The sequence below is a fragment of the Ciconia boyciana genome, chromosome 6 (assembly GCF_034638445.1).
Source record: "Ciconia boyciana chromosome 6, ASM3463844v1, whole genome shotgun sequence".
NCBI lineage: Eukaryota > Metazoa > Chordata > Aves > Ciconiiformes > Ciconiidae > Ciconia > Ciconia boyciana.
This window is the reverse complement of record NC_132939.1, coordinates 21,267,212-21,291,047: the sequence shown is the minus strand read 5'-3', so window position 1 is coordinate 21,291,047 and position 23,836 is coordinate 21,267,212. Positions and strand designations below refer to the sequence as shown.

General features: G+C 46.5%; 1 long non-coding RNA gene across 2 annotated transcripts; it reads left to right on the top strand.

The window, feature by feature from the left end:
* Positions 1-857: 857 nt before the first annotated feature.
* Positions 858-20,198, top strand: LOC140652819 (uncharacterized). Of its 2 annotated transcripts, none has more exons than XR_012042948.1 (3): positions 858-971; positions 2,874-3,015; positions 16,728-20,198. It is a non-coding gene; the product is annotated as an uncharacterized lncRNA (long non-coding RNA). The 2 variants fall into 2 exon arrangements; XR_012042947.1 differs by having other exon boundaries at positions 868-3,015; positions 16,728-17,227; positions 18,714-20,198.
* Positions 20,199-23,836: the final 3,638 nt, after the last annotated feature.

Here is a 23,836-nt window from a genome sequence, read left to right as displayed (position 1 = left end):
GGTGGGTATGGCAGTGGTAATGAAAGGGGTGGAAACAGTTTAGAATGCTTTGCAGCTAGCTGAAAAGGACTGATATGTAATAGGTGTCTTTGTAAGAAGCCTTGTTTTGTGTTCCAAGGTAACTTCAATCTCTCAGGAAGCCCATAGAGACTGTCCTCTAACTCATCCATTGCATTTCATGCTTCTCAGAACCAAAAAGGGAAGGAGACTGTCACAGTAGTGCTAACTGTCATAAAAGGTTGCATCAGAGGTGAAGCCCTTAGAGTTGAGATGGCTCTTGTTAAACAAATTGAGAGCAAACTAAGCTATAAAGTGTTGCTGTGAAAAGCCGAAATTAGGACTCAATAGTCGGGATGACTATTAAGCAGGTATTCTTTATTGTAGCACTGGAGATTGCTCTGCCAGGTTAGCACAACACATCAATTCCTATACAGAAAAATCATACATATTCATCAGATTTCCTGAAAAGGGCAGTTTTATGGTGATGAGCTCCCAGAATTAATTTACATAGTCCAAGCATGTGCAGTAAAATTAGGGTTAGGGTCTTTTCACCCTCCTGGTGGTCTTCCATAGTCTTCCTCACATTGTCTGTTAGTTGAACTTTGGGCTTCCTTTGTCTATACATAGTCATCGAATTAGCTCATCAGTCCTTCGGCTTCGGAATGTCATAAGGGGGTTGATTCAAACTAGTTCTTTGGTGCTTATCTTCGGTACAAATGTCCTGAGTTGCTGTTATCAGTGATTTAATTAGGAAGCCTAAAGAGCTTGCTCAAGGCCTGTTTAGTCCTATCAGGTAAGAAGTTACAGGAAATGTCCTATCATCAACTCTGCTCAGCAGGTAACTAAAACTATCTTTGCAGGGGAAGAGAAGAAAAGAGAACAAGGATGCAAGTGAAACTCACAGTAAGGTCTTAGTCAGGGATTGTCAGGGATTTAACCCTTTCAAAAGTTCCCTGGCAAGACGGCTTCAGGTAAGTCCCAGAACTGCAGTTATACTCCAGCATTACTACTGTGATTTCTGAGAGTAAGGGGAAGGAAACGCCCTGAAGGAAAGCAAAGCATGCTCCATCTTGTGCCTTTTGTAATGTAAATTCGTTTTAAATAGGGTGGGATTCCCCCAGGTGTTGTGTGGTGGACTTAGTGGGGACACAGGTAAGTCAAAACTAATGAGCAGAGAGCAATGCTTAGTCTCTTCCTGGTATGTTTGGGGGTTTTTTTGTAAATTTGCCTGTTAAGGGCAAGTTCTTTAAGTTTTCTTTGAGAACTTGCAGTACACAAACAGGAACTGGAGCACAGTCTTCTCTTACTCACAGTCACTGAATGTTAAAGCTGACTTACAAGCTGACCGAGCAGCTCTTTAAATGTATTGGCACTTCTATAATGGGATATTGTCTTGTGAGGCCATATTTGTTAAGACTTAGTATAAATGTAGTTAAACTTTTCTTAGTTCTTTGACCATAACTACTTTGAGGTTAATCTGATTTGTTTTTCATAAAGGCAGTTTAAAACTACTGGTTAATCCTCCTTTCAGCTGATTTGTAAATACAACTTGTGCTTGAGCTCTTTTTTGAAACTGCTGGGTTTTATTTCTACTTTGTGAATTCTTGTCCTAGTGTCCACATTGCCTCACAAGTTGCTGGTGACAGGACCTGCTACTAACTGGTGAAAATGTGACTTTTGGTATAAGGGTTAAAAAACCAACCCCACAACAAAACAACCTTTTACTTTTGAAGGAAACTATCACTTGTCTAGCCAGACAGCTAGTCTCAGATGCTACTTTGAGGTGGTTTAGTGGGTAATCGGCACTCTTACAGCCATTTATATAAGACAAAAATCTGAATGCTCAGACTTAGGGAAAGATGTCCCACTACAGCTCATTAAGGATCTAACCCTGCAAAATTCAGCCTGTGCAGTCTTGGGGCCATATCAGATGTACTGCCTTCTCTCTTTACCAGAGAAAAATGGGTATTTCTGGTCTGAACTGGATACAATCTATTCGTAAATCAAACATCTTTCATAGTGGCAATGCCACTAAATAGAATGAGTCTATTATATTTTTGGAGTTGCTGTTCTCTTGATAATTGATTAGGGAGAAAGTTTATTTCTAGCCCTACCCTCAGGCAACACACTGTGAGGAGCAACAATGGTGAAAAGCAAGAGCAGCCCTTGCTCTCAGTGTAACGTGATTCTTGGTCTTTCCACCAAATGCACAGTTATTTGCCATAGCAGGAAGAAGCTGAGATTACCAATATTTTGACCAGTTACTTTGAGAACTGTGTTGGTTTTCCACTGCTAGGCTTCTTCACTTAAGGGGTTAGAAGCTACCTTGGAAAATCCATGTTCCCCAGCACTGAAGATGCTAACAGGAAAAATTCACCATGGCTGTTTGGCATTCCTCTTTGAAGTGGCTTTGAGGTGTGATAGTGTTCTGAAAAGCAATTACCTGAAAATGTTACTTTGCAGATCAACTCCCTTTGTGTGTCTCAATCTGCTAATATCAATAAGAATTTCTGCTTTTTCCTCCCTATTAACTTGGCTGAGGTTGCACTACAGCTTAAATGGAATGAGCTGGGTTTCACTCCTTCAGATAGATGTAATTATTTATCCTAGCTGATTATGGCTGTGGAAACCACTCAAGGGTACTGGGGCTTGCAGCCATGTTGTCCAGGAACCTAATTTGCCCTGCAGTTCCCATCATGATGATGGGAAGAAAAGAACCTAGCTTATGAGTCTGTAGAACTGGGAACTAAAGAATGCATCCTCGGACTTGCAAATAGAGGAGAAAGCAAATAACTTAATTCCCAGAATGAAGAAAGTTGACTGTCCTTAGCCCAAGTGCCAGCACTTCTGAGCTTATGTATTTTGCTTTACAGCTGCAGGGCTGTGGGGTTCCTGAGGTTCAGCTGATGAGTGATGCTGTGTTAAGTCACAGTGGCTGAATCTGCTGATGCGTCAAGATACCAGTTTGTCTTCTCTGCAGGCAACATCTTCAGCAAGTCACTGCAGTTTTTCAGGGTTAGTAAAATCACAAGTCCAGCAGCCAGAAGTCAACAGATCATGCTGTTCTTTCTCCACTATAATTCAGCTATCCCAGTGAGATACAGCTGGTGCAGGGAGCTGCCAGCAGCTGCTAGGCAGCACAGCACAGCCCCGCATTGTTTCAGTGGCTTACAGAAAAGCAGGTAGGTGGAAGAAGCACTGTTTGCTGTGCCTTACAAAGACACTAAGGCTTCTAAGGATTCAGATCCTCCCTTGAAAGATCCTTGAGGCAGCCTTGGGTGAGCTCCTTCAACATGCAGGCAGGGCTGTCTCGATGGCAGCCTGGGAGCAAATGGAGCATTTCACTGGAGACTAATAAATAGCTGTAATGGTTCTGGACTGAAATAAAATACAGCATGCACTTCCAGGGCCCCAACAGGGAGCAAAAGGAGCTACTGTACTTGGTACCCAGGCAACAAAGCTGATCACTAGCAAACAGGTTACTTCTTTTTTCCTAGTGTGAAATTCAGTTTTTATGGGTTTCATTTTCAAAGTATGCAGAGCTCCTACTCACTCAGCATTAAGTGCAATTGTATTATAATTTGCAAACAAAGCTCTGTGTGTGTGCATATATATATGATTTGTATTTACCAGTCTTATTAAATAGGGATCAGCCAATAAAGTCTGACTGCAGTCCAGTCTGCCTTTCATGAATACAGTGAACCCTGCCTTAGGAGAAAGCATCCTGACCAGGAGTCGGTTTGAGTCTTAGAGTGTTGTAGTGCTTGTCTGAGGAATGGTGCTAGAAAAGGCAGGAGGGTAAGTGGAGGTGATGGGATTTGTTATAGGTCACAGGTGGTCTCTGGCAGAGCCAGGAACAGCACACAGCAGTTGAGTCCCAGCCCAGTGTGCTAGACTAAATCTCTTCTCAGAAAGCCTTACAAGTGCTGCCCTTGCTGCCAGTCCTAGGGAATGTTACTTTTATTCATTGTTCCCCTCTTACGGAAATAAAATATGACTCAGGAATCAGCTGTCCTTCCTAATTTTCAAAGCCCACAACTTTCAAGGTGCTGTAAAGTCAGGGCTGGCAACTGCTGTCTAAAGTGGCCCAGTGGCAGAATTTAAATGGCACACAGCAGAGCTCAGAAGGTCTGGCATCCTGGGAGGACATCTGTGAGAAGCTCCCAGTTCCCACCAAGTCAGGAAAACAGCAGAGCCAAAAGGTACAGCCTTGAACAGGGTCAAAACATTACCAGTTGCCTGTGTCCTGCCTTGGAGACAGATCTTCCCACCTAGCAGGACACTTAACCTCTGGTTGGGTAGAGAAAAAGCACTGCCTGCAATCACCTCAAACATTTGCTTACCTCTGCTCTGGTGTTTGCCATCTGGAAGCTCTCAGAGTTTCTTCTGCATGTGGGTTTTTCTCCCTGCCATTGCACTTCCTCCCACAGCCTGTGAGGAAGCTACCATGCTGTATTTATCTTGACTATGTACACTGAAGGAAAGGGCATTGCAGCTTCTGTGTTAAACCCCCAAATCTTCCATGCTGAATAATCCCACCAAACCCACGTTCTTTTCTCTTCTTGCTGCATCTCACTGAATCATGATACACTGGAAGTCAGCAGAGACTGTGGCTGCATGGGCTTATTGCAGATGTAAATAAAGAGAACAAGGAATGGAAAGGAGGAAGGAAGCCTGCTGTAATTACCCAACACAAAGACTACTAAATAATACAATAATTTCCTCAGGAAGAGATTATAGAGGATTGTGTGTAATGTCTCAGGTCTGAAGGGCTTAAAAATTCACCTTAGAATGAAAGTCTAATTAGAAGGCTACAGCTGTAAAGAAAAATGGTTATTTTATAAATCCCTCTGTATAGTTGTTTGGAAAAATATGGGTTTCTCTTTAGGAATAAAAGAAATCAAACCATTTATTTACATTGAATTATGTTTTGGATGAAGACTCAAATTTCAGGTTTTTGAAATTCCTTTTGAGGTCTTTTCATTCCAGTTTGAAAGTGTGAACAACCTAAAGTAAAAGGAAAGTTTTCCATAACATCTTCATTTGTTTTTCTTTCTGACCTCTCCCAACTAGTTTTGATTTTAAATATATTTTTGCTAGGTTTATTTACAAATATGCAGGCTTTTATAAAATATTTATATAAATAGGTATTTGTACACCTATAAAATTACTAAGTAATTGACAGGTAACGATGTTTCCTGAGGAGCAGGTGGATCTCATGGTTATGGTCCTTTCTACTGTTCAATTAATCAAATGAAGACAAAATAAGAAATCTTGTCATACCTAAGTAGCAGTTTCTATGGCTGCATACTCCAACTGCATTATATATGAAACCACCATTTGTATCACAATTTGTGTTCTCATTTCCCAAGAAAGTAAAGACGACCTAAAATGAGGAAGGGACAGAAAAGAAAGATAAAACTGGAGACGCTGTAAAATAGCAGTTGTACAAATGCCCCTGTTGCACAAGTCACTGGTTCTCACTGGGCATCTTCAGGGCCTTGCTCTGCCATGGCCCCTCCAGGCCACCACAGGTTGATGCTCAGCGCCAGAGTGAGGTGGCAACATGGCAGTGTGGACCTTCCAGGGAAGGGGCTCCCCCATCGCCAGCTCACATTGCTTCTGCATTTGCCTGACTGCTTCATGGCTTGCAGCCTCCCAGCCTTTGAGCTTTGCACTGTGTAAGAGCTGGCAACAAAAACAGTGGTTTCAAATGAACCTGCAATGCTGGAGTCTCAAGCAAAGATCCTCTAGGCAGGAATGCCCTGAGGAAGGGGATGCCAGCATCCTCACTGTCTTCAGATACCCAAACTAGGCTTCTTGCTGTCACTTGCTGCTTTATGTGGTAATACACAATCCAGAAGAACTAACAAAAATATAGTCTCCCACTGAAATATTTAACAGTTGCAAAGAGTTTATATCTCGGATGTCAGACTTCCTGGTAATGTTGCTTTTTTTATCTTCACATGTGGGAGAGACTTGAGCCTTCAGAGTTCAACTATCAGTGGAAGTCTCTGGATATAGCTTTTTCAGTTGGACTCATCTCCACTTCCAGTACAGATTTGTATTGGGCAGCACACACATTTTAGCACCCTTGCCTTCAGCACAACAAGCAGGTTCACCCTGCCTTGAGTTCCTTACGCTCTTCTCATGCCAAGTCTTAGACTTCTCATGTCAAGTCTAAGTCATCTCTGAACTGTGCAATGTGCCAGAAATCTTGACATGGATTTGATCAAATCTGTAAGGTAATTACTTTCTGTTCTCACTGAATATTTTGGTCTAGGAGTACTCCAGTGCTCCAGTGTACTTGTAAGTCATGAGTTCCTTCAGTGGTAAAACAGCGTAAATCTGCCAATGTGCACACATCAAACTAGCTTTATTTTAGAAAGCTGCTAGTATTGCATCACTGTATAGTCTCTGGCAAAACTGAATGCTCTGCGAGTACAAGCTTGCTGATCTCTGAGAAGTATAATGTGTTAATATGTTGGGTTCAAGATACATGTGTAAAGTTGCAAAGGCACTGGGCAGGAGATGTAGGAAGTGTGGGCTTTAAAAGCCTATCTCCAGTGAGTCAACGGAGCCTAGAGATGATCCTGTGGAGCTTGGTATGCTTTCAGCTGAAGCAGCAGTGGATGATGATGCTTAAAGAAGCTATTTTAATAGCTGTAACTGGTGGTCACCAGAACCTGACCTGAGGGAGCAGGACTCAGGATCTAGTGGAGCTCATTGTTCCTACTTGGTTTATCCCCTTGCTGTAGCTGGGGTTCAGTGAGTCAATGGCTTATTTACACTTTTTTGTCCCAGAAATTGCAACATAGCTTTGCCTATCCTGACTCGGCTCCTTCCCCAGGGGAACCTTTGGGCTTAAGCTCTGCCTACCGTTCCCAGCTGCTTTCGGGTCACTGGGATTGAATTCAGTGGTTTTCCCTGCGTCCTCCTGAAGAATGAAGGGCCGAGCCACAGGAGCCCTTTGTGTAGGATTTCTAACCCCACTACAGAAGGTGAGGATGTCACTTAGAAGGGGAAAGGTTATTTTTATAGTGCTTTCTCCTCAAGCCCTAGCTAAATTACAGATTTCTTGGCTTAACCATTACCTCTCACCACTATGGAGCAAAAGACTATATGCTGATACTGCCCTTTTGATTAATGCATCTGTAGTCAATCAGATTCACTGTTATACACGTATGTATGGAAGATCAGTCTGACCTAAGCACTTAGCTATGATGAGTGCTCTAAAGATAATGGAAGGCCAAGACGTACGTAAAGTTGATAAGGGGGATTCATACTGGGATGTGGAACGTCTAATCAAGAATTACTGTCCTTGCAAGTAAAGCACATCCTGGAAAAATACGTAAGCTAATTAAGATGTTTTGGGGACAATCTGAAGCTACTAGTAAAAGTGTGATAAGAAGCACCTTCACGCAAACTATCCTCATTATAAGACTAAAAGTCACACCCTTTGAGCTGGAGACCCCAGCCCAAGCAGAGACCCCTCACCTTTGAGTATGTGCAGAATATTAAAATAGTACTGTAGCTTTAAGAATAAGATGAGAAAATGTAGACCAATAGAAAACTGCTTTGCATAATTACTTATGCATATGTATAACTAGACCGTATAAATACTGCACCTGTATGAACGAGTGATGTGCTAGCTTTGTGGAGCTACCACCTAGCACCTGGTCCTGCACAAAACTTGAAATAAACTGATATTTCGGCTCTGTGTGCGTATTGGGTGTCGCACACGGGGTAACAAACTCTGTGAGACAACACATCTGTATTTTCATTATGTCAGGGTTTCTGTGAAGACTGCAGGCACTGACTAGTTACTGAAATGCCATTCAGCCATGCCTTCTGTTTCTAGGAAAAAGTTATTTGGATTCTGCATTAAGGTGTAGGGGAAGGACTGCACAAGCTCTGCAAACAGATGAGAAAAGACAGAGAACATTTTTGGCCCAGTAACCCAAACCTGGTCTTCATTCAGCTCTCGTGTGCCTGGCGACGGCTGCAGACTTTGCTTTTGTTCAGTGCCAGTTTTCCCCTCCTGCTGGTGGATACCCTGGGAACTTTCAGTTGATGGCACTGGTTTGTTTGCAGAGCCAGCTCTGTATGTCCTGTTGTATGTACACACATACACATTAAAAAACCCCTCTTTCCAGGCCACTCGGGTCCTGGATGTCCTTTTCAGCAACTGGTTTTGGCTTCAGTATTTGAAGGCAAATATTCTGTGTGTCCAGTGAGAGCGACCGGAGGACAGGCAGTTTGTGGGGCAGCTGATAAAGATGCTGGGCTGACAATGGGAGATGATCGGCCCCCAGGGCAGTGTCCTTGCAAGGCGAACCACCAGCATGACTTCTGTGCTTCCCACTCTCACTGGCTCCCTTGTCCTCAGCCTTAAGAAAATCAAAGCAAGCTCTGCCTTCCAAGGCCACATCTTCATTTCATTTGTTTAATAAAATGTAGCTAGCCGGTACTTGCACAAGGCCATCTGAACATTTGAATACATAAAAAATAGAAACAAATTAGCTTGGGGATGCCTTGATTAAAAACTTCATGAGTTTGTGTGAGCCCAGTCGCTCATTTTGGGGTTGACCTGAACCCTCCCTCCTGTGTGTAAAATCGTGGTGAGGGCAGATCTGAAAACCACCTGAACTTGAGACCTGCTCAGCAATCTCTGAATGCTTTTGGTTAAAATGGGATGGTAAGAGGAATCCAGGTGAGAAACCTTTTTTTGGGTAGTAAAGAGACCAAACCAAAGTCCTCATAGGATGGATACAGTCAGAGTCCAGTCCTGTCCTACTGTAGACCAGGAGCTGGGGGGAGAAAAACACCTTTGGCCAATGGGCTGTGAGTGGTCCCTGCTCACTGCTCTCCCAGGCATGCTGGGACTGTGTGCATATCCTGATGGCTTTTAACGTTATCTCCATCTAAACCCCTGCTTTCTAAACTGCAGGGAAATTGCGTATTTTAAGGTTAATGATTAAGACGTTCTTCTGGGAGCTGTGACTTTGCTTGGAGGCATTGGCTTGTTCATTAACACACGTTTAAAACCACATGTCAAGGATATTCTCCGGAAGGCACCCGTTTAGTGTGGTTTTGACCCAAAACTATAAGTCTCTTTTTCTCTTAGGGAAGGAATTGGTTCACTTCCTGTGAGTGAGAATAGCAAGTTTGCAGATTGCATACTGAGAGTATTTGCTGAAAATTCCACAATCTTTTTCATTACTTAGGAAAATGGCCACATTAGGGACAGGTCAGTACAACACAGGGCTCTGGAAAAGATGGATGGTGAGAGGGACCACCTCCAAAACATCAGCCCTGAGCACCCCTGAGTCCCCATGCAGAAAGCCTTAAAAAAAAGGCAAAAAGGTACCATTTTCCCTTTAAACAACTTGGAGACTGGGATGAAAGAGCCTAATCTGAAGTAAACAAAGCAAAACTATTATCTGAATTGGGCAACAAACAGTCTGGGGCATCAGCAGTGTAGTTATTTCTAAAATGTAAGTAAAGGTCTTTATATAGCTGGGAGCGTGAGGCTGACTGGGATGCCGCTGGGGCTTGCATTTCCACTGCAAACTAGTTTAACCAGTGTCCCCATCACCAAGCCTCTTGAGCAACGGGGGAGTGTGAAGCGTGTGGCAGACCAGCTCTATGCTGAGCTGAATCTCAGAGCTAGGTCCGCAGGTCTAAAACACCCAGTTCTTGAGCAGAGACTTTCAGCTGTGTGATGGTGAGCACCAAGTGTTTCTACAGAGTAAAATGTATTTTACAAAAGGGTATTTTACAATCGGTAGTGATTTGGGCAGGCTACTAGATAGTCTGAATTTGGCATCTGGTCAGCTGGATTTTATTTTGTTTTGTGTTTTAGAAACTCCTTAGGCGTGGAAGGGCTTTTGAAACATTTCTCCATTATCCAAATGCTTCAGGAAAACAATTTTTCTCTGTTTTGGTGGTGTCTTCTAGGGAGCACGTTTTCCCATTTCATTCCTGGTTAGGGGGAACGGGTGAAGCCTTTCTCCTTGTTTTTAAAAACTAGGAGTTGTGGTGATAGGAAAGATGACCTGATTTTATGAAATATTGTAAAGGGAGCTAAATCTCAGAGAGAAAAGAAGAGAAGAAACTGAAAAGAAGAAACTTCTGAAAAGAAGTCTGGCCCTGACCAGAAGAGAGCCAAAGCTATCACCTAATGGGTTTCCTTGGCAGCCAATGTGGAATCAGAGGGTGAATTTAGGACTAATCTTGGAGCAACATTGTCAAAATGGATGCTGGGAAGGTCAGAATGGAGTTAGAGACCGAGATCTCCCTTTCCTAGAAGGAGTTTCCTAGGAAGGATTTGTTGGAAGGGGAAATCCAAAAGAAATGACATTGCTCTGTCTCCTTGAAGGCTTTCTGCTGCCCAGGCTCTGGACGGTTGCTGTACTGCTAAATAGCGGTACAAACACATAACCGCTGTGGGTTTTTTTAATTTACAAGCAAAGATTTATTCTAGTTAAAAAGCTCATGGCACTATTAAGTGAATGCTCTGGAATATGTCCCATTGGCTAGTTGTCTTTGAGCCGTAGGGATTGCGTTTTTGGATTAGCTGCTCTCTCAAAGTATTTCACACTCTGGGGCTGGAGGGGTTTGCTTACCATCCACAGCTGTTCATATAGCATGAACCCTGTGTACACGCAGGGCATGCTGCAGTCTGCACCAGCTGAATTCATTCCAGGAGTCTTCTTATCAATACCTTTTAATGCTCACTTAAATGTATTTCTCCAGCTGTCATTCTTGCTTAACTAAAAAAAAAGTGTTAGATTGCTGCCCTTTGAGATGAGGCTCCGAGAAACATTTGCAGGCTTCTTTTGAGTGAGAATAAGAGAAATTCAACATGTATTAGGGTTGCTGAGCTGCTGGAGTGGGTGTAGGGGAGAGTAAATGCAGTGGGAGCTCGGTGCCCAGCAGCATGCACTGTGTGCCGAAAAGGTGCAAGCTACCCCACAGAGCTCTGCCCATGTAACCCAAACCTGTCCCATGGGTGAGAAACTCAGTTATCATTCAGTTCACAAAATTGGCTAAATTTGGTGCTTTTCCCCTCCATACCCCTCTGCCCATGGGGTGCTATGGTGAGGGTAGAGCTGCTATTTTTGGCTCATAGTGCGGTAATTATCTGGAGACCCACAAGGGGCTGTCCCCAAGCCAACACTGCTTTGAAGCTAGACGCTGGGTCACCTTCCCAGTGCGTTGGGACCAGAGCCCCAGCCAGCTCCGTGGTGTCTCTTTAGGCCTCCCTTTATGGACTAGAAAGTCTCCATACTATTAAAAAGACATTACAAAAATAGGCTGCCTGGACCACAGATGTCTTTTGTGTCTGTGCCGGATGCTTAAAAATGGGAGTTGTGGGGTTCGGATGCCCAAAATTGCCACTCCAGTGAGGCTTGTTTTTCTGGGTGTAGTCAGGCTTTGGGGGAAATTAGGTGCCTTTAAGATTCCAGATTGGGTCTTCAACTGCTGGGGCATCAAAAAGCACACAGCAGGTTTAATTTTTTCTCTTGTTCTTGCCCAGCTGTGTTAGGATGGCAAAACCATCCCTGTAGGACCAGGGCTGGGTTCATTCCCAAGGCTCTTTGGGCCATGGGCTGAGTGAAACAGTGTCTTTATTTCTCTTCAAAGAACAAACTGAATCTGTGCTTGGCCGGATCACTGGTACCTGAAGGAGACCTCTCCCTGGAGTCTCATTTGGCTCGCCATAACATTTCCTCCTTTTGCTTACACCGCTTCTTTACCTCCCCACCTCATCTCCCACACACACACCTTGTTTCCAGCATAGTTTTTCCTGCCACATTGTTATCCCCATCGTGACTGCAGTGAGATATTACTCGAGCCAGAAGTTGGATGGTGTGTGCATTCGGGTAAGGAATTCCTCCCCTCCAGCCAGAGGATATGTTGTATTTGTTGTCCGACTTCCACAGTGCTCCCTGCAGCCAGAAAGTGCCAAGCAGAGGTGGCTGGAGGGATGCCAGTGGTCATGGGGCACTGGGCTTCCCCTGCGTCAGCCGGAAAAGGAAGTTGCTGAGAGTGAGCACGAGATCCTTGTGCCTGCTGGGACCAAAACCCATGCTCAGCTCGCAGGGGTATGTTTGTGAAGCACCAGCAGATTCTCAGCAGGGAAAAGCTGAGCCTCAGCTCTCATCAGCTTTCACGCTGGTGGGTATGCAGGGAGATGGGTCTACAGACAAAGCAAGGTGGATCAAATACATTGCCTTTGGCCCCTGCACCAAATCCCAGAGGCGTAAGAAACTCAGACTTCTGTTTCTCCAAAGGGTGCAATTCCCTTTTATCCCCCCTCCACTCTCCCAACCTCCTGTTTCTTTTAAAAAAACTCGATTTTAACCCAGGATTGCAAACATTACGCTACTACCAGGTAGCAACCTTCATCTTCTCATTTCTGCCACAGCCACGGGGTGGTTAGACAAGACCGTCTCCTAACAGGCTCCTAGGTGAGAAATGGCTTGTACAGGGTTCAGCTGCACTCCCACATGGAGTAAAGCCTGTCTGCAACTAACGAGCAAAACCAGGGCTCTGCAGGTTTAAATTCTCTTACTTCTTTTATAACAGGCTTTCTGTGTGATTTCGGTCAATATGCCCTTATCTCTTGCATGAGATAACATTCACCTCCCAGCTAGTTTGTTGGAAAAGTTAAATCAGTCATGAAGCCACTTAGATTCGGTGATGAGAGCCTTGGAAAAGGAGATAAGTGGTGTGTGGGAAGCGGATGCTTTTCTAGAGCCAAGCAGACCTTGGAGGCTCATGGGTCAGGCTGATGCTGCTGTTCTGCTCTCGTGGGGGACCGACTGCTCCTCCTTCAGATGGCTGTCATCTTGGTGATGCTGCTGTGCGCCCTGCAAGAGCTGACACAGTGACACAGAGGTGCCACCTGGTCCCCTGCCGGCTCCCTGCAGTTTATTTTTTTAAAGACATATTTGCATTTTGTTTATGTGGGGTAAATACAGGGGGGAGGAAGCACAATTTCCCACTGCTAGCTTTTGGGACAGCCCCCTGCTTTGCTGGTCTGGACAGGGGCCGTGGACAGCCACCGCCTGATGCAGCTGGATGAGGATCATACAGCAGTCATGTTACATCAGATGAGGAAGCAGTCACGGAGCTGGCCCAAGTGTACACTGCTTCTGTCCTTACGAGCACAGAAAAATCCTAAAATACACAGAGGAGCTCCCAGAGGGATCATATCCCAGTGCAGGGCGTGAGTGATATATGGAGGTACACAGCTGGGTGTGGGCAGGCACAGCCAGGGGCACTTTCTGACTCCCTGCTTTTGACCTCCTAATGGATGTGATGGTTTAATCTTGCTCTGGGACTCCACTTTGGGTGGGAGGTGTTGCCCAGCATCAGGTCCTGCATGCTGGAGGCAAGGTTTGGGCAAGATCCTTGGGATTTCTGAAGGAGTGGGGCTTAATTGGTGCTGCTGGGCCTCCCAGCAGCAGGGGCAGCAGCTTCAGCAAGGTCACAATGAACACTCCCGATGAGGGATTGTCCTTATCAGGACTGCTTTGGCCGTGCCAGATTAGGAACAATCGCATGCTTGTTTTTTCAGAGAATCTGTGGCTACTGCTTTTACTAGCAGCAGCCACTAGCATGCAGGGAGGGGAGGAAGGAGGGGGACAGGCAGATGGGCTGTTTTGCCTCACCAGCAAACACAGCTGCACCAAAGCATCATCACGATGATGGTCAATGACTAGGATTAGCATCATCCTAGATTTGATTTTTCCACTCAGCAGCGAGGGAGAGGCACCATTCAGATCTGCTCGGGCCTCGGGAGGTTTGAACTGCTCCTGAAGATGTCTCTCCCTGCCAGGAGGGGTAGCTGGGCATCTAGAAGCAGGCAAGCAGGGTGAGTCTCAGCATTTTTGGCTCCTTCCCGTGACAGCCTGCCACTAATTGGCACTTTGCAAGATCCTCACTCCCCCAACCAGCAGCTGCCACTGTCCCCAAGGATGCAGCTGCACAGGCCAGGACGAGGGGAGCCCCGGAGGGCCAGCTGGGGGAGCACAGGCAGGGATCGCTGCTGCCAGGCTGGCTACTGCAGGCAGAGGAGGAAAGGCTTGTGTTTGGGTGAGCTTTTGGGTGGCTTTTGCTCACCCAAAGGGCCCATGTGGGGTGTGAGGAGCACTCTGGGGTCTTGGTGGGACAGCACGAGAGGGCTGGCAAAATTCCAGCAGTGCAGGGAGCATGGGAATGGCAGGGAGATGCCCGGGCTTGATGCACGGTGCATGCTCGGGGCAGCTCCCTTTTGTCTCTTGCTTTCAACTGGGGAGACATGTCTGGGGAGCAGCACTTGCACTGCATGAAGATTAGGCTGGTAGGGAAGGGGAGAGGCAGGCATCTGCTCCATCTCTTGCTGCAGAAAGCAGGTGCTTAGAGAGGAGGAGGGAGGGAAGGGTGGACATGGGAGGTTTGCCAGGCACCAAAGCAGCTGGGGGTTCCTGGAGAGGAGACACATGGCATGTGTGGGCAGATTAACAAGCTGATGATCAGAGGCCGCTCAGCCCTGCACACATGTGCCTGGGGCTGGCTGCCAGCACCTCTGAAATGATTTTTGCCTGGCCAGCAGCTGAAGGAAGGTGGTGTTCAATGTGGGCAAATTCATGATCATCTGAATTTTTGCTCCCACCAGCCAAGCCTTGGTTGCAGACTCTCCTGGCTGGGACCAAGACTTGGATGCCAGAGCTCTCAAAGCATTCAGTGGCACAGCCTGACTGCCTTCAGAGTCCTTCCCATCAGCTGAATGGCAGCATAGCACTGGAAACTGTGGCTTAGGGAACTTGAAACTAAATGCTGAACTGGTTGGGCCCTGACATTTGTCTCCAGAGCTGAATCTGAGATCTGCCATAGTCTGGGGAGGTCTAACATGTCCAGCTCTGAGTGTAGACCAAATGGGACCCAAGTACTTTGGTGTCCAGGTGTGCTTGAACTGGACATGTTACTTCAAGTCCATTTACATGGTGTTTTGCTAGGGGTATCCAAACATTAATTAAAGAAGGGGCCTCCAGGCCTGTTTATAACAGAAAAGCAAAGCGCATGACACTATTGTCCCACAGGCACTACAGGAGCTACGGACGGCGGGGAGGACCACATCCTGATTCCCCATCTGCCCCCTCCCACTCCACCGGGCAACGTGAGCAAGCTGCAGCTCTGTGCCCGCCACCATGTGCCTGATGTGGCTGTCCTCAAGTGCAAACTCCTCTGGACTCAAGGAGAGAAATTCCCCTTCTTCAGCCCCTCCATCCCAGCCATGTGTAGGGGAAAGCTTGTCTTTGTTGCAGTGCATGATGCTGGTGGGGAGAAACCCCAGTGATGCTGGTGGCTGCTGCTGGTCCCAGGCTGAACCGGGCCCTTTGGGCCGGACCCTGTGCTGTACTAAACCTGCCTGGCTCCAGCAAAGCAGCTGCATATTGATTTGATGCAAATCTGCTGGTACCTGCATGAGAGCCTGGCACTACAAAGCCAGGAGAGGAGCTTGGAACAGGAATCACAAACTCTGGAAAAAACAAAGAATAATCCCCGGTAACTAAGACTTCTTGCTGAAGCCACCCAGATCAAATGCCAGAGCCTTCGCATTTCTGTTCTGTACTGGTGCCGCCTTCGGGCTGTTCCCAGTCACTGCGTGTTTCCTGGGACTCTCCAGTAGGTGACCAAAACTTCTGTTACTTCAGTAGGGCATTCTGCTTTACAATCCCAAGAACACCATGTAGTTACTACAGATAGGCAGGAGAAGCTGTGTAAGGACTTGAGCCTGCAGTTAACTTTCAGAGCTATCCGAGGCACACCCAAACCAGTTGAACATGGCCAACAACCAGGACAAGAAATAGCACGGAAATCCATCTCCAATTCATGTTAATAGCTCCAAACCTAAAGTTGCCGGAGGCTAATGAGAGAAGCTTTGAGAGTTTGAGGAGTAAAATTATCTTAATAGTTTAACTGTATAAACACACTGACTCATTATATTGAGGGTGGAATAACTGTCTCCTGAGGAGCGTGTTCACCTGTAAACCAGAGGCTGGCTTCTTCTCCACACATTTGCCTTGAGATGGGGAAATCTACATGAGAAGGAAATGAAGGGTGTGGCTCTGTGGTTTGATAGCACTTTGCTCTAGTGATATTTTTCTGGTAGGATTTGCAGAGCTATTTGCCCACCTGTCTGTACTCCTGGACATTTTTATTTATTTAAATATTTTGTACTTATTTATTAATATATATTATAATATATTTATTTATACATAAATACTGTGTATTTATTTATAAGCCACCTTTTTCTTCCTCAACTCAGCACTGCTTGGCTCCATCTGGAGTCAGACCTGTTGCCCATGCGGTCTCATGCAAAGGGAGCACAGCGAAGGGCCTGATTGACTTCAAGTGAAATTCAATGTATGGTGTTTGGGAGAGGAAAATTGTCCGCTGTAGAAGACATGAGTGAGCAGCGCGTCCCCAAAGAGGCCAGAGAAAGCCTCTGCCCCAGCTGTGGTAGCAATCAGGGTGACAGGTGTCCTGTGTCAGGAAAGGGATGCTGCTGCTGTGTCTGGACAACTTTGGACATCAAAGCCTGGAAGGGGTGAAGATGGTCATGGATGAAAGGAAGGAGACCCCAAAGCCAACCAAACCACTCTTGGCCTTTACAGGGAGGGGAGGACAGAGGATGACAAAAACAGTGACTCCCTTCTGTTATCTCCTTGCAGCTCTGTGGTGCTGTTTACCTCGAGAGCTTCCTCCACCTGGGAACCACCATCCTGTCCACGTCCTGCAAGCACCCCTGAGTCGTCATCCACTCCCATGGCCCTGCCTGGGCTTTGCACCTTGGATAGTTGAATACTGGCCTCTCTGGGACACCTCATTCCAACCTGAACATCGCCGCCAGCTGGCAGTGCATCGCAGCCTTCCTCCAGCCTTCCTTCTCCAAGCTTCATCCTTCTTGCCTTCACAGGACCAGGGATTCAGATCTGTGTTGCAACCTAAGACATTTTGTAGGGCAAGCAAACACAAGAGGAGCTGTGCAAAGGTGGGGATGGCTGCAGGAGCACCCATTTCAACACCAGCACCTCCTCCTCCCTCCCCTTTTCTACTGGCCTCGTTTCACTTGCTTCCCACACCAACGTAAACCTTTGTGACCTAAATTACATTTTTTTTTCGTCGTAGTCTACACAAAACCCATCCATGCATTTAACAGATTTCTCAGAAGGTGAGACCTTACATGTCTTGTGACTGGGGCAGGGGGGCAGGATTTTTAAGCAGTGCCACTAAGAAAAAATGTGAAACAAAGGAAAACTGGAGTTCCAACCCACACCTGCCTGCACTTGAGGCAGAGGATTGCTCTTACATGAGGGAATTTGCCACTTTGAAAGCCTGGGAAATCAGTCAGAAGACATGCTGGGAGTATAGGAAATGACAAATGGGTCTCTCTTATCAGACCAGGACAGGGAGACAGGTGAAAGGAAATTTTAAGCTGTGAAAAATCTTTTTTTCTTTAATTTATTTTCCCCTACGACATGCAATGAACATGCCCCAGGAATTCCTGAAGGCCAAAATATATCAAGATTCAGAAAAAGACGAAATGGATATGGACAGCAAGAATATCCAGATTCATTAGAATTAATGGCAGTAAAAATGTCAGCAGGTATATTAAACTCCCTTCTTCAGGGTGCAGGAAACACTTGAGTTGTTAGATCCAGCTGGAGTGGAGAGAAGGAGGGCAGGGAGGCAGCTCCAGCTCCAGCCCCTCTCCAGCCTCCATCAGAGGTTCCTGTGGCAGAAGGATGATGTGAAGTGGGCAGACGGCTGATGTGTCTCACTTTGGTGTTCCCTGTGTTTGGACATGGAGCCAGGGCAGAGCCCTGCAGCCATGGTCACCTCGGCAGTGCTGCTGGGTGCTTGCCCTTCCAGTGCAGCAGCCACCCTCCTGGGTGCAGGGAGCAGCATCCTTCCCTGGAGGGAAATGTCTCTTCCTAAGTGGCCTCTGCACAGAGGTCAGAGACGACACATCACCCTCGTGCCCGCGATGTGGGGAGAGGTGTCCGTGTTCAGTTTTGGGATGGCTATACTGCTAATGAAAGCCTCTGGCTGGTGTCTTGGAGTAGAGATGGGTGGTACTTTCCCATTAGCAACCTGTCCTGTACAATCACAGTGGTGCTCACACCAAGACAGTTTTACTCCAGTAGCCCCAGGGCCTCTGTTTTCACTCTTTCTGTAACAAACATGGAAGTCCTAATAAGCCAAGCCTGGGAGGCTAGTAGGAAAAAAATGGTGATGGCTTTCTGAGGTGCTGGAGAGGATCTCAATACAAATTCAAGCTCCCAGCTATATGTCTTATTTGAGCTTAGACAAATCCATTAACCTTTTAGTGCTTTTCTATCTTATAAATAGGATCATTGACTCCTCCTTCCCATCCCTTTTTCCTCTTGTCTATGCATAGTGAGCACTTCAGGGCAGTGTCTATTTCCTTCCGAAGGTAGAAACCTCCAGCTCAAGGTGCTGCTGAAACCCTGCTGCTATCGTAAAGATGATATGGGGTCAGCAAAGATGAAAAATCCTTTCCCTACCACAAGCAGCAGCAAGGAGTGGGAGAAAGCCAAAGGATTGTTATGTCTGTTCATGTCTTAGGAAGGATTGTTATCTCTGTTCATGTCTTAGGGAGCAAGAATTTCAGGCTCTGACCCATCTTTTTTTAGATATACCCACTGTGAGTGCTGCCTTGGCTTATCTTTGTGAAAGAAAACCTGTCCAGATTCACCATGTGCAACTGCTGCAGAAGACCTCCCCTCTAAATGAGCAGAGGATGCCATTTAGCTACGGGCTGCTGAATGGACTTTATCATCAGGTCGCAGTGGTCAGCTCCATCGCTCACTCTTCTCTTCCCCAGGGGGGCCTGTCCAATGAGATGCCTGGGGTCTGAGTCCACTTCATAAATGGAGACCAGGACTGTGCAGTCCCATGCTGGAGGCTCAGGCATGTGGAAGAGGAAAGTCTCATTGAAAATGATGAGCAGTGTGTGGGCCCGTGGCCTGGACTTCTGGTGCTTTTTTTCTGTGGCATCTGCAGGAAACATCTATATATAAACGTATGCATCTGGGATAGGGAAGAGAAAGGAGAAATGAAACATTGGGGTATCTATCTCTGTCCCAGAGCTGGGCATTTCAAATATAGTCATAATATTGCATAATATTGCATAAGGTACTCAGGCTGGAAAAGGGCTGTGTTAAATTAGAGCTGAATATTGCAACTGTTCAGGCTGGATCCCACATTTCTCAGCGCTAGTAACGCAGCTTGTGCTGGCTTCAGTACTGCTGGAAATCAGACCACTTGGACAAGGCAATTGCATCTTGGTAGGTACATAGCTCGTAGGACCTAGTAGGACCTCACCATCCTATAATAGTAGAGCATGATTTAACAAGGACTACCTCAGAGTAGTTTCTGTAGTTGTGGAACAAGCTCTGAAGTTAGTAGAAACAGGGTGATGGAGGAAAGGATTTACTCCATAAGCCCTATTTACAGCTTATGCTAAATCCAACACCTGCAGCAAAGCTCAGAAAGAAACAACAGAGAGGAGCCTTTGCAATTGCTTTGCCTGTATTTAATTAGTGAAATGGAAAACAGTGGCTTTAGAGGTACAGACGAGAAGATATTTTGAGCATTTAAGGCTGTGGGAAGAGTTCAGCCCAGGAGAGACCAGCTCAAGAATTCAAAGTCTGCTGTCCTTCTCCCAGTCCCAAGGGGAAACCTTGGATGTACAAATAAGAGGGAGAGCAGGACAAAAAGTGAGGCAAGCAAAAGGGCTGCCTACCTTCTCGTTGTTTCCATGCTCAGCACTACAGAAGGAAAATGGCCGGATCTTCCCCTCCCTCCATTCCTCCAACTAGCTGGATAGTGCAGGGGAGAAAAACACATAAGACAAGGGCCCAAAATTTGAAGCGCTGTTGTGTTGTGCATCAAATGTTGGGTTACAAGAGAAAAAGGTGGCTCTACCTCAGCCTTCTCAGGGTAGGGAGCTGTCTACAGCTTATCTGCAATGCAGGGCATCTCAAGTGTCCATGGCCTCAGAGGGCCATCTCATCAGTGGAGAGTGAAGGATGATAGTGGTGCTCTGGTTACATCCCTGAGGAGCACTGTAGCATCTCTGCACTGCCCCCAGCTCAGGGTATCCTCAAGAGGACAAACGAATTGGCTCTATACTGAGGGCAACAGGACTGTGATGAAGTTTGGTCTTCAGGTCTCTGCAGAGCAGAGAAATGGGATTCAGGTCCTGTGATAGAGGGAAGAGGAGTGGAAGGCATTGCCTGAGAGAAGTAGTTGGGCATCTCATTAGTGTGATGAGCCAACGAAAGCAGCTCCCATGTCAAAACTCACGGGATCTAACATCAGAAGGCCCCCTTGCTGAAATGAGCTGGGGGCTGTGCACCAGCTCATGGCAGTGTGGCAGCTTTCTTGTGAGCAGCAGATGGAGGCAGCAAGGTCAATGCTACCAAGGGAAGGTGGTTCTTCACGGAAGTGTAGTTTGCTGTGGAAGTCCCTGCCACAGGGCGCTGTGGATGCTAAATGTTAGCGTGGGTTCAAGGGGAGACCGAAGGAGTGCAGGGAGGAACAATCCATTGGGGATTTCTAAATACACAGAAGCCAACCCCAGCTCAAGAAATCTCTAAGCCATGATTTGGAAGAGGCAGGGTGAGTACAGAGGAGGGAGTATCACTTATGCCTGTCTTCTTTCCATACTATGTCCTCTGTCACAGACAGTCACTAGGCTAGACAGACTTGTGGTCTGGTTCAGCAGTGCTTGTTGGGTTGCAATGGGCATACAAGGGACCTTTCTCTCCAACACCTCCCCATCCCTCTGGGTGGGTAAGATAAAGGTAGCAGGCAGCAGAATAAATACTGGATCAGCAACAATAGCAGATATAAAACCTTTACTCTTATCTGCAGTACTTCGAGGGGATGTAGTTTTTGCCTTGAGGAGCCCGACCTCTATCCTCTGAGAGATCAGAAGGCACTTCAGTGACACAAGCACTTCTCCTACAATGTCCTGTGAAACACATATGGGCATGTGCTGAGCGGACAACCTCTGCAGCCACCAAGGCCACACGTCAACCTTCCTGCAGGTCATGAGCATGCTCCTGGGGCCTCAGCAACAGAGACTGCAGGGCCACAACAGCATGCTGGCCATATCCTGCTCTTCAGTGTTTTTCTTGAGACTGAATTTTAACTTTTTAACTTTTTAACAATTGCCAGCATCCGTTCTTTATTTGTTTGGCGTGGCAGTGTCCCTTTCTCCTACGGAGGAATGGAAGAGTCCCTGTTCTCCTGTGTCTGGATAACCTGGATGTAAGGGTGTCTTCTGAGTTTTGAGTCCAATCAAACACAACTGCATGAGGTAGTATGGTATAGACTACATTCGCATGCATCTGTGCTAATTTTATGGTACTAAAGTACTAATTCTTATGGCACCATGGTATTTTTTTTCTGGAGGGCCACAGGAAGCCCCACAGGCTATAGACTTTGCCATGTTAGGGTACTATGAGAGCTAGGTCTGGATTCAAATTCATGTTGCTCACATTTTACATCAACTTCCCATGTATAAGGAATGAACAGATGTTTCTTACAAACAGCTAATTGTTCAGGTTGCTGTACTTGAGATGCCACTTGTTCTCCATTATAAAAGACACTACTGTCATTAGCAAGCACTTAAAATACACCTCTAACATTTTTAATGTGTTCCTTATTGGAACACATTGTGTCATTTTGGGCCATCAGTCTCTTTAAACAAACCAAATGGCCACCACTGTAACGCACAGTGAACTCTTGACTGTGGGTGGAGAAGGGAGAAGGTGCTGCAACATAAGCTTGGTCATCAATATGCCATCATCCTTCCCTGGAGATCTCACCTTTAAGATGCAATTTTAAACTCCATCCCTGTAAAGCCCTGTCTTCCTGCAGATCCTACCTGAGAAGTGTGCTGGGAGCAGAAGGGATCTGCTACTATGAATATCACACAGATGGTCCCCTAGGATTATTCATTAATAAAATGAAGGGATGGCTGTATTGACATGCAGCTCTCTGGCCACTGTGTGGTGATGGCTCTATCACATGGCCTTGCCCTGTGTGCCCACACAGTCTTCTGCAGCTCTTCACATAAAACCAAGCATTGGGAGGCCTTTAGCTCACTCAGGGTGACCCTGACTTCCCCCAGCGCAGTGTTTCTGGAGTATTTGTCAAACCGTTGAACCTGTGGGAGAGAGGGAAGAAGCATGTCCATGGGGGTGAGATGCAGGATGAAGCTGTGCCACAAGTGCATCCACATGGACCACAGCTGAACCTCATTCAAGGGGAGCTACCTGCCTTTAGGGCCTGTTTTCATGTGTTTCCATTCTCACGCATGGGCTTTTGGGGGAGTCAGGATTGGGCTGTCATGACAGCAAAGAAGGCCCATGCCAAGGGGTAAAATTCAGATGCTTTCTTTCAGCTGTATCACCTAAAAAAACTCCTCTGCTATGCTTCCACCTCTGCTAACGCCCTACTGCTCTTGAACATCTGCTTACTGGAACATCAAGCAGCATTACCTTGTCCTGTCCCCTTTCTTAGACCAGCTTGAACAGGCTGTGTGAAGGCCATGGCCCCTCTGATCTTGCTGAGTCCTGCCCTTTCTCCGTGCAAGGCTGGCTCCCTGCCAGGGCTGGCTGGAGGAGCGGGCGGGTGCTGGAATCCCCTTGCACAAGGGCATGTCGTCTGCCAGCTGCCCACACTTGCTTCATGGCAGCTTGGGGCCATCACTGCATGTGCTCACTGCAGGGCTTCAGTCCCCCCTCCAGAGCTGTTTCTCCAGCATGTGGCTCTCCAGCATGCAGCCATTTCCCACATCTCGTCTAAGCTTCCTGGCGTTGCTGCTTGCTACCACAGGAAAACTTAATGGCCAAATCAAAGGGGCTCTGAAGTAATGGGCAACTGGATGCTTGTCAAGGAACATGAGATCTGTAGCAACACATGGCAATCACCATTCAGGTTCAGACCTACAAGCCATCTAGTCCACTGATGTCTTTTGAAATAGCAATTGCTGGCTGCTCCTAGGAGGGAGCAAAACCTGCCAGAGACCATTAAAGGATTATGTGCCCCCAGGAAAGCCGTCTATCCCTCGTTGGTTACACCTCTAGCTAAAACCTTGAGACCTGTGACTTTGTACCAACTCTGCAGGACTGGTTTGTCTTTATCCTGCTGCCAGTGCAACTCCAGATTTCTGGGTGATAAACTTTCCTTCCAGCTGAGCTCCTGGGCAGCATGGTATAATGTGGCAAGGGGTTCAAAGTACAAAGTCTTCAGCTTCATGCCCTTTCTTACTGCTGACTTGTGGTGTCTGCAGATCATTTGCAGGGAATAGTTGGTTGGAAAATGACCTGTCTTCTGTGGATTTCACTAGTAATATCTTCACTGCTGTCCCCTCAGCACACATTTCAAATCCATCCCAGTCTAGAGGATGTCTTAGAGCTATCTGTTGCCAAGGCATGGTGTGCATTTAAAATTCCCAGGCATTCACAGGTACACCTGCAGTTAGGCCCAAACTAGCTCTAAATGAGGCAAGTCAGAAGCAGCCAAGCAAGAGTAACAAAGAGTTAAGGAAAAGAGGCTAACAGTAGTTGTAGACTGCTTCTGCTCACCATGTTATCTCCATTAGAGCTAGTTCTGCTCTCCCTGCACGGTATGATATCCCTTGGTTCACTCACTGCAGCACCATGCATTTACCCCAGGCCTCAGTTTCTATGCCACATCCTGCTGCAGGACTGTGCATCCAAGCACATTTCCACAGGGAATT